Consider the following 9,619-nt stretch of genomic DNA (forward strand, 5'->3'; position numbering starts at 1 on the left):
TCACTGCCTACATTTAAGAAACACAGATGAGCAGTTGAAATGACACAGTACAACAGGCTACGGACCAAGTGTTGAAAAATGGGATTAGAATAAACAGGGTTTTGATGAACAGGGTCACGACAGAACGAAGGGCCGGTTTCTGTGCTTTAAAACTCTATGACTCCACCACATTAGAGTAAGATGTATGAGATGTATGCTTTGCGCAAGCCGGGGAGACAGATACCGCTTTGGATACTGTTGAGAGAGATGGCTCACCAGGGGAAGGCAGCAGCAGCATGGTTCATGGCACCAGAGCAGGAAGAAGAATTTTTATTTAAAAAAAAATTTAGATTACCCAATTATTTTTTCTAATTAAGGGGCAATTCAGCGTGGCCAATCCACCTACCCTGCACATCTTTGGGCTGTGGGTGTGAAACCCACGCAGACACGGGGAGAATGTGCAAACTCCACACGGACAGTGAACCAGAGCCAGGATCGAACCTGGGACCTCAGCGCCGTGAGGCGGTTGTGCTAACCACTAGGCCACTGTGCTGCCCGAGTAGGAAGAAGAATGGCAGGGTTATAGTGATAGTGGACTCAATCGCAAGGGGGATTGACAGGGGGTTCTGCGGACACAATGGAGACTCCAGGATGGTATGTTGCCTCCCTGGTGCAAAGGTCAAGGATGTGTCGGAGCGGCTGCAGGACATTCTGGTGGTTGTGGGGGGGGGGGGGGGGGGGGGGGTGAACAGCTAGCTGTCGTAGTGCACATAGGAACCAACGATATAGGTAAAAAACGGAATGAGGTTCTACAAGCTCAGGGAGTTAGCAGTTAAACGAAAAAGTAGGAACTCAAAGGTAGTACCTCAGGATTGCTTCCAGTGCCTTGAGCTAGTCAGAGTAGGAATATCAGGATAGATAGGATGAATTCATGGCTCGAGAGATGATGCAAGAGGGAGGGATTCAACTTCCTGGGGCATTGGAACCGGTTCTGAGGGAGGTGGGACCAGTACAAACCGGAAGGTCTGCACCTGGGCAGGACTGGAACCGATGTTCTAGGGGGGTGTTTGCTCGAGCTGTTGGGGAGGGTTTAAACTAATGTGGCAGGGGGATGGGAACCGATGCAGGATGTTGGAACATAGTAAAACAGGGACATAAGCAAAAGGAAGTAAGGGGGAAAGCGTAAGGCAGAGAAGCCATAGTCAAAAATCACAAAGAGCGACAGTACAAGGTAGAGTGACTGAGGGGAGTTCAGTGAATAGGCCAAGTAATACTAAAAGGACTAAAACTGGAAGTAAACACATTAATGGTAAGCGACGCGGTAGGTTGTTATATGAAGATATGGGTTCAACGACAAAGAAAATTAGGAGAAAAGTTACACAGAAATATAACTTAGGAGAGGTTACTGATGGAGGTGTTAAGATTCAAAACAGGTAAAAAAGCCAACATAAGTGTACTTTACCTGAATGCTCGTAGTATTCGGAATAAAGTAAATTAGTTGATGGCGCAAATCATCGTGAATGACTATGATTTAGCGGCCATTGCAGAAACATGGTTAAAGGATGGTCACGACTGGGAGTTAAATATCCAAGGGTATCAAACTATTCAGAAGGACAGAGTGGATGGTAAGGGAGGTGATGTAGCTCTGTTATTTAAGGATGACATCCGGGCAATAGTAAGGGATGACATCAGTGCTATGGAGGGTAAGGTTGAATCCATTTGGGTGGAAATCAGGAATAGTAAGGCGAAAAAGTCACTGATAGGAGTGGTCTATAGGCCACCAAATATTAATATTATGGTGGGGCAGGCAATAAACAAAGAAATAACGGATGCATGTAGAAATGGTACAGCAGCTATCTTGGGGGATTTTAATCTACATGTCGATTGGTTTAACCAGGGCAGTCAAGGCAGCCTTGAGGAGGAGTTTATAGAATGTATCCGCGATAGTTTTCTAGAACAGTATGTAATGGAACCTACGAGGGAACAAGCGGTCCTCGATTTTGTCCTGTGTAATGAGACAGGATTGATTCAAGATCGCATAGTTAGGGATCCTAGCGGAACGAGCGATCACAATATGGTGGAATTTAAAATACAGATGGAGGGTGAGAAGGTAAAATCAAATATTAGTGTTTTGTGCTTAAACAAAGGGGATTACAATGGGATGAGAGAAGAACTAGCTAAGGTAGACTAGGAGCAAAGACGTAATGGTGGAACAGTTGAGGAACAGTGCAGAACCTTCCAATCGATTTTTCAACGTGCTCAGCAAAGGTTTATACCAACAAAAAGGAAGGACTGTAGAAAGAGGGAAAATCGACCGTGGATATCTAAGGAAATAAGGGAGAGTACCAAATTGAAGGAAAAATGATACAAAGTGGCAAAGATTAGTGGGAGACTAGAGGACTGGGAAATCTTTAGGGGGCAACAGAAAGCTGCAAAAACCAAAAAGAAGAGTAAGATAGATTATGAGAGTAAACTTGCTCAGAATATAAAAACAGATAGTAAAAGTTTCTACAAAAATATAAAACAAAAAAGAGTGGCTAACGTAAATATTGGGCCTTTAGAGGATGAGAAGGGAGTTTTAATAATGAGATGAGGAAATGGCTGAGGAACTGAACAGATTTTGTGGGTCGGTCTTCACAGTGGAAGACACAAGTAACATGCCAGTGACTGATAGAAATGAGCCTATGACAGATGAGGACCTTGAGATGATTGTTATCACTTAGGAGGTAGTGATGGGCAAGCTAATGTGGCTAAAGGCAGACAAAACTCCTGGCCCTGATCGAATGCATCCTGGACTGCTAAAAGAGATGGCTAGGGAAATTGCAAATGCACTAGTGATAATTTACCAAAATTCAATAGACTCTGGGGTGGTCCCGGTGGATTGGAAATGAGCAAACGTGCCACCACTGTTTAAAAAAGGAGGTAGGCAGAAAGCGGGTAATTATAGGCCAGTGAGCTTAACTTCGGGAGTAGGTGTTCTCGTTATGCTTTCCCTTAATTTGCTCTGTTTTAATTACCTTTGCTCAAGAGTCGCCAGGTATCTTTCTGATTCCACCACAGGGTTCAGAGCCGAATACTGATCAATAACTCAGTACACCAGTTAGTAAGTTTGAAATGAATACACAGTTATTTACAAACACAGTCAATTTTTACTCAGAATTTACAGTGCAGAAGGAGGCCATTTGGCCCATTGAGCCTGCACCGGCTCTTGGAAAGAGCACCCTACCCAAGGTCAACATCTCCACGCTATCCCCATAACACAGTAACCCCACCCAACACTAAGTGAAATTTTGGACACTAAGGGGAATTTATCATGGCCAATCCACCTAACTCGCACATCATTGGACTGTGGGAGGAAACCGGAGCACCCGGAGGAAACCCACGCACACACGGGGAGGATGTGCAGACTCCGCACAGACAGTGACCCAAGCTGGAATCGAACCTGGGACCCTGGAGCTGTGAAGCGATTGTGCTATCCACAATGCTACCGTGCTGCCCTAATGCATAAACTCTACTCGCTAAACTACAACTACTACTAAAGCCTATACTTAGCTTCGAGTTGCCCACTCAGTCAGAGGAACAATGGCCGTTGTCCGGCTCTGATACTGCTGGCTTCGATCTGATATGGAATAGTAGCTAGGAGCGCATATCTTGTAGCGTACATTGACCTTAGACTTACTTTGTTGGTGCTTGGCGGCCTCTCGTCGCTGAGAGCCAAATGCCAAGTTGAAGGTGCCGAAGAGGAGTAAAAGATCTTCCAAGAGAGCGAACTGACCTTGGGGGCTCTGTGTTTTAGCCCCCAGGGGTTTCGCGCCCTTCTGGGTGGACCCCGGACGTGGTCCCAATTAATTGAACCATGTCCCAATCGTTCGTATTGATTTTCTCCAATACTGGGGTTGTTCAATGATCATTGTGCCCGTTGGCCTGCCTTTGTTTTAGCTTCCACTGGCGCCGGGAATTCAGTCCTGGTACCGATTGTTTCAATGTTTATTTTTGTCCCCGGAGATCGCTCATTACTATGCTAATGGCTATTGGTTTCAGTTCTCTCTGGGTTCTGGAAGTCCTAATCCACATAAAACCTTGCACCTGCTTGCTTTATCTAGTGCTGTCCATTTTTCCCTGCACTCTTTGCGAGTGTCCATTTTGGAATCGGGACGTGACTACACTGGGAAGATGCTGGAATCTATCATCAAGGAAGAAATAGGAAGGCATCTGGATAGAAATTGTCCCATTGATCAGACGCAGAATGAGTTCATAAAGGGCAGGTCCTGCTTAACTAATTTAGTGGAATTTTTTGAGGACATTGCCAGTGCAGTAAATAACGGGGAGCCAATGGATGTGGTACATCTGGATTTCCAGAAAGCCTTTGACAAGGTGCCACACAAAAGGTTGCTGCATAAGATAAAGATGCATGGCATTAAGGGTAAAGTAGTAGCATGGATAAAGGATTGGTTAATTAATAGAAAGCAAAGAGTGGGGATTAATGGGTGTTTCTCTGGTTGACAATCAGTAGCTAGAGGTGTCCCTCAGGGATCAGTGTAGGGCCCACAATTGTTCACAATTTACATCGATGATTTGGAGTTGGGGACCAAGTCAATGTATCCAAGTTTGCAGACATCACTAAGATGAGTGGTAAAGCAAAAAGTGCAGAAGATACTGGAAGTCTGCAGAGGGAGTTGGATAGGTTAAGTGAATGGGCTAGGGCCTGGCAGATGGAATACAACGTTGACAAATGTGAGTTTATCCATTTTGGTAGGAATAACAGCAAAAGGGATTATTATTTAAATTATAAAATATTAAAGCATGCTGCTGTGCAGAGAGACCTGGGTGTGCTAGTGCATGCGTCGCAAAACGTTGGTTTACAGGTGCAACAGGTGATGAAGAAGGCAAATGGAATTTTGTTCTTCATTGCTAGAGGGATGGAGTTTAAGACTAGGTATGTGATGCTGCAATTGTATAAGGTGTTAGTGAGGCCACACCTGGAGTATTGTGTTCAGTTTTGGTCTCCATACCTGAGAAAGGACGGACTGGCACTGGAGGGTGTGCAGAGCAGATTCACTAGGTTAATCCCAGATCTGAAGGGGTTGGATTATGAGGAGATGTCGAGTAGACTGCGACTGTACTCGTTGGAATTTAGAAGGATGAGGGGGGATTTTTGGAAACATAAAATTCTGAAGGGAATAGATAGGATAGATGCGCGCAGGTTGTTTCCACTGGCGAGTGAAAGCAGAACTAGGGGGCATAGCCTCAAAATAAGAGGAAGCAGATTTAGGACTGAGTTTAGGAGGAACTTCTTCACCCAAAGAGTTGTGAATCTATGGAATTCCTTGCCCAGTGAAGCAGTAGGAGCTCCTTCATTAAATGTTTTAAAGCTAAAGATAGATAGTTTTTGAAAAATAAAGAGGTTAAGGGTTATGGTGTTCAGGCCGGAAAGTGGAGCTGAGTCCACAAAAGATCAGCCATGATCTCATTGAATGGCGAAGCAGGCTCGAGGGGCCAGATGGCCTACTCCTGCTCCTAGATCGTATGTACTTATGTTTTTATGAGACAGAGTAATTTAAAGTTGGGGGTGGGATGAATCGTTCGAAGTCGAGTAAGTGGCAGATGACAACAATTCCTAGAGATGGGTCACTGAAACTGCCGACGCCACAGTTGGATGGAAGGCTTTTGATTGGCGGGCAAATACTTATGGAAGAGGTTGAAGGCATTCCCGAAGGAAAGTTCAGACCAATCGTTTTCTTTCCCCGTTTTACTAGTGTTCAATTTTATAGTGTACAGGATCAGTTTTGTACTGGTATTCTTATTTTGTCCATTTACTGTTCGTATTTCCTTCTTGGAAGGGAGGGTTTTGGAACAAGCATGCGTATTCTTTTAAATCAAGGTGATTCTTAGCCGTTACTTAGCCAGTATCGAACAATTGGCACAGCAATGACGAGTGAAGAAGGCTGGGTCTGGTTGAAGCACAGGCAACAGATTATTGATCACCTCCACCTTGCAGAACTATGGATGAGCTGAATCTTATGAAGGGTTCAATTCGTTAGCCTCTGAGATCAGCATTGAAATAGTCGAGATGGGTATATTTGGACTTTGTGTAGTTGAGAAACATGGTTCCTAGCCACAGGATGAAATGGGTATTTGCGATAACGTTTAATTGCAATGGTGGTGTAAGGTAAATGATGGCAAGAGAATTATATCGCTGATATTAACAATGTAAAACAGCTGGTATCAATCTTGCTTGTCATTGATGGTTTAAAATAGGCAAGATGAAGTCAGAACCTATTTTACATCTCTTAGGACATTTTTGTATGCTGTGGACACGTCCTTGTTTAATTAGATCAGAGTGAAGTTATTTGAACCAGCTTTTCTGAGGCATTCTATTATTAATCAGGACCCCTGACAATCCATTTTGAGTCACTAATTTAAAGATAATTGCATCCCAATCTTTGACACCTGGGAATGCTGTACTGGACTGGAGACTGTTCTGATGCACTCTTCCAAAACACCCATCTCGGAGGGATTTCATGGACACAATACAGAACGGATGATGTTTTCCGCTAACTTTATTTAAATGGAAATTAAATCAGGAATACAATCGAGATGCTATTATAGGAAACCTTACCAAATAAGTGCGTAGTGGAAGGGCGCTGGCGAATAGACACTTTTGACTCCACGAGTGCCAGGTATGAGAGAGATGACTGAAGTGCAAAGTTTGGAGGAGTTAGGTTTTTATCCGCTGGAGTTTCGACGTGTAAGAGGCGACTGATTTAAAATATTTAACATCCCGAGGGATATTTATAGGGTGTGTGTGTGTGCAGTGGCGGACTGGGTCTAAAAATATTGGTTGCCAGGAGACAAAGGGGCCCCACCCGCAACTACAATGCTATCATTTAATTTTCATAACGAATATATAAAATTTTCAAAAAATACATACGGAAAAAAGGGTACAATGAAATTTTTTGTATTTCTTAGTAATTACAGTGTACATGTACTGTACATATTACTGGCAGTAGATACCAAATGTAAATACAGAATGTTGTAATTGAATTTTTAAATTTGTTTTTAGTTTAAGTAATTGGTTGATATTTTTAAATAGTTTACTGCACAATTTACACATTAACAGATAGTTAAAAAGCACAATAGAACATTGCATGCAGTCCACTATATTAAGAGCAATCGTTTGTGTTCGCTAGATGATTGTGCGAATCTGCCGATAATTGCTTCTGCATTCAATTCATCTAACAATTCCTTTTCAATGGATAGCAACATGTATGATTCCAAATTCTCCTCAGACAGCGAATTTCTTAACCTTGTCTTTATGATATTTAGCTTTGAAAATGCCCACTCACATTGGACTTGAGTAACTGATTGTGTGCAGATGACTTTATAAAGTTCATAAAGGTTATCATATGCCTTGTCATGAATTCTGTTGGATGCCAGAATTTCTAGTACACACGATGGGCAAGTGCTGCAAACTTTACAATTGTTGCAACTGGAATCCATATTCTCACCATCATTAAGCAATAGCTTTAATACATCAAAGTTTGAAGCAAAAGAAAACAATTCCAATATTACTTGATCTTTGCTGATTTGTGGAAACAGCTTAATATCTGCCAATGCTTCATCTTCAAGGCCCTTCTCTGCAATAGTTTTAAACTTTTCTGGGTCCAAGCAGGACAAATCTTTATACAACTGTTTGTGTTGTACAAAGCGTGATTCTAGTGACTGAAGAATGCGATCCATTATTAGGTTAAACACATTTACTCGAAAATCAGCTAGAGAATCTGAGGAATTTCTTTCATCATCAATAAGCTCATCTGCCATTCTTTTCTTCTTCCTCTGCCTCTTAACTGGCAATGCTGTTTCCAACGCATCAATTTCCAATGTTTGATTTTCATCCATATTCATCTGTGAAATTCTGTCATTACATGTACTTACAAATTCCAAAGCCTTGCTGTGAACGTTATCAAATATTCTTGTCTGTTCCTTCAACTTTGTTGTAGCTGAATCTACCAAACTCCATGCAGTAAACATGTCTAAACCACTTGTCTGTAGATAACTTGGTAACGGGGTTGTAGTTTCAAATATATACAAGTAAATAAATGCTGTCAATATGGTTTCAAACTTTAGAAGACTTTGAAGTAAAACATTTGCTTCATGTTTTGTTTTTGCATCAAAGTTTTCTGAATCTTGTATCATTGATAAGCATGTCAATAGATTTACGAAAGTACTGGCAGCGGCATCATCAAAACGTCCAAATATAGTTGTTCCTGCAATGGATTTTCCTGACCATCTGGTCTCACCAATTAGCTTTAATCGTTTTGATGTTTTCCAACAACTTCTATCCATACAGCCATTCTCTTGTATGATGCTTTCACAAAAGTTGCTATATTCTGGAGCAAATTGAAAAAAGAAACTGCAGGCACACAACATTTTGTTGTTTCAGTTATCACCAAATTCAAGACATGGGCATAGGACCATATATGAACATGTTGATCAGCCACATCAGCAATTTTACTTTGTAAACCATTATACTGGCCATGGTAGCTTGCAGCGCCATCTGTGCTATCAGATAAACATTTTTGGGGGTCAATTTTAAGATGTTGCAATGTTTCAATCAATAGATCAAAAAGTCCCTGTCCTGTACCATCATTACTTGGCACAACTGAAAGTAGTCGCTCACAGATAATACCTTTAAGCACATACCGAATAATAATGCTAAACTGATCGATGGATGAATTATCTTGTGTTGAATCAACCTGAATAGAATAATATTTTGCTTGAGAAACTTCATGACTAATTCTTTCTTGCAATCATATTCTTCATAATTTTGATTAACATGTTTATTTTGCTTCTCCCTCATATACTTCTCTCGTTCCCGTTTGCATGTCTCTATATTATTCACTTTAACTTGGCATAAACTGCCATTTTCCTATGTTATATTCGACCTGCCAAGTTTTTGCCCACTCACCTAACCTATCCACATCCCTCTGTAGACTGTCATCCTCACCACTTGCTTCCAATATTATTGTCATCGCCAACTTGGCAGATCAAACTTGAAAACAGATATGAAACAAAGAGAAGGAATAAACTGGAATTTTTTTGATGTAACTGGAAGTGATCAGTGGGATCACAGGGATAAGTACTTGGATATCAACTATTCACAAGATGCATCAATGAATTGGATGTGGGAAGCAAAAACTAGATTTACATGTTTGTTGTCAACACGAACATTTGTGGGAATGTGAGTGCTGTGGAGGATGGTAAGAGGCTTCAAGGTGAGTTAGACAATTTGTGTGAGTGGCAAATGCATTACAGATGCAGTACAGTGTGGAGAAATGTGAAGTGATACACTTGGACAGAAAACAGAATGGCAGAGTGTTATTTAAATGGTGATTGGGATATGTTGAGGTAAAATGGATTTGGGTGTCCGAGTACACCAGTCATTCAAAGTGAGCGAGAAGCTAGAGCAAGCAGTTAATAAAGGGTTAACCATCATTGCAAGAGGGCTTGAGTACAGAATATGTCAATGCAGATTTATGGTGCTTTGGTGAGACCAGATCTGGAGTACTGTGTGCAGGTTTCGACCCTTAACTAAGAAACGACATACTGGAGAGCTGATGTCATTGAAACATATACATTC

Source organism: Scyliorhinus canicula, chromosome 6 (genome assembly GCF_902713615.1).
Source record: "Scyliorhinus canicula chromosome 6, sScyCan1.1, whole genome shotgun sequence".
NCBI classification, from domain to species: Eukaryota; Metazoa; Chordata; class Chondrichthyes; order Carcharhiniformes; family Scyliorhinidae; genus Scyliorhinus; species Scyliorhinus canicula.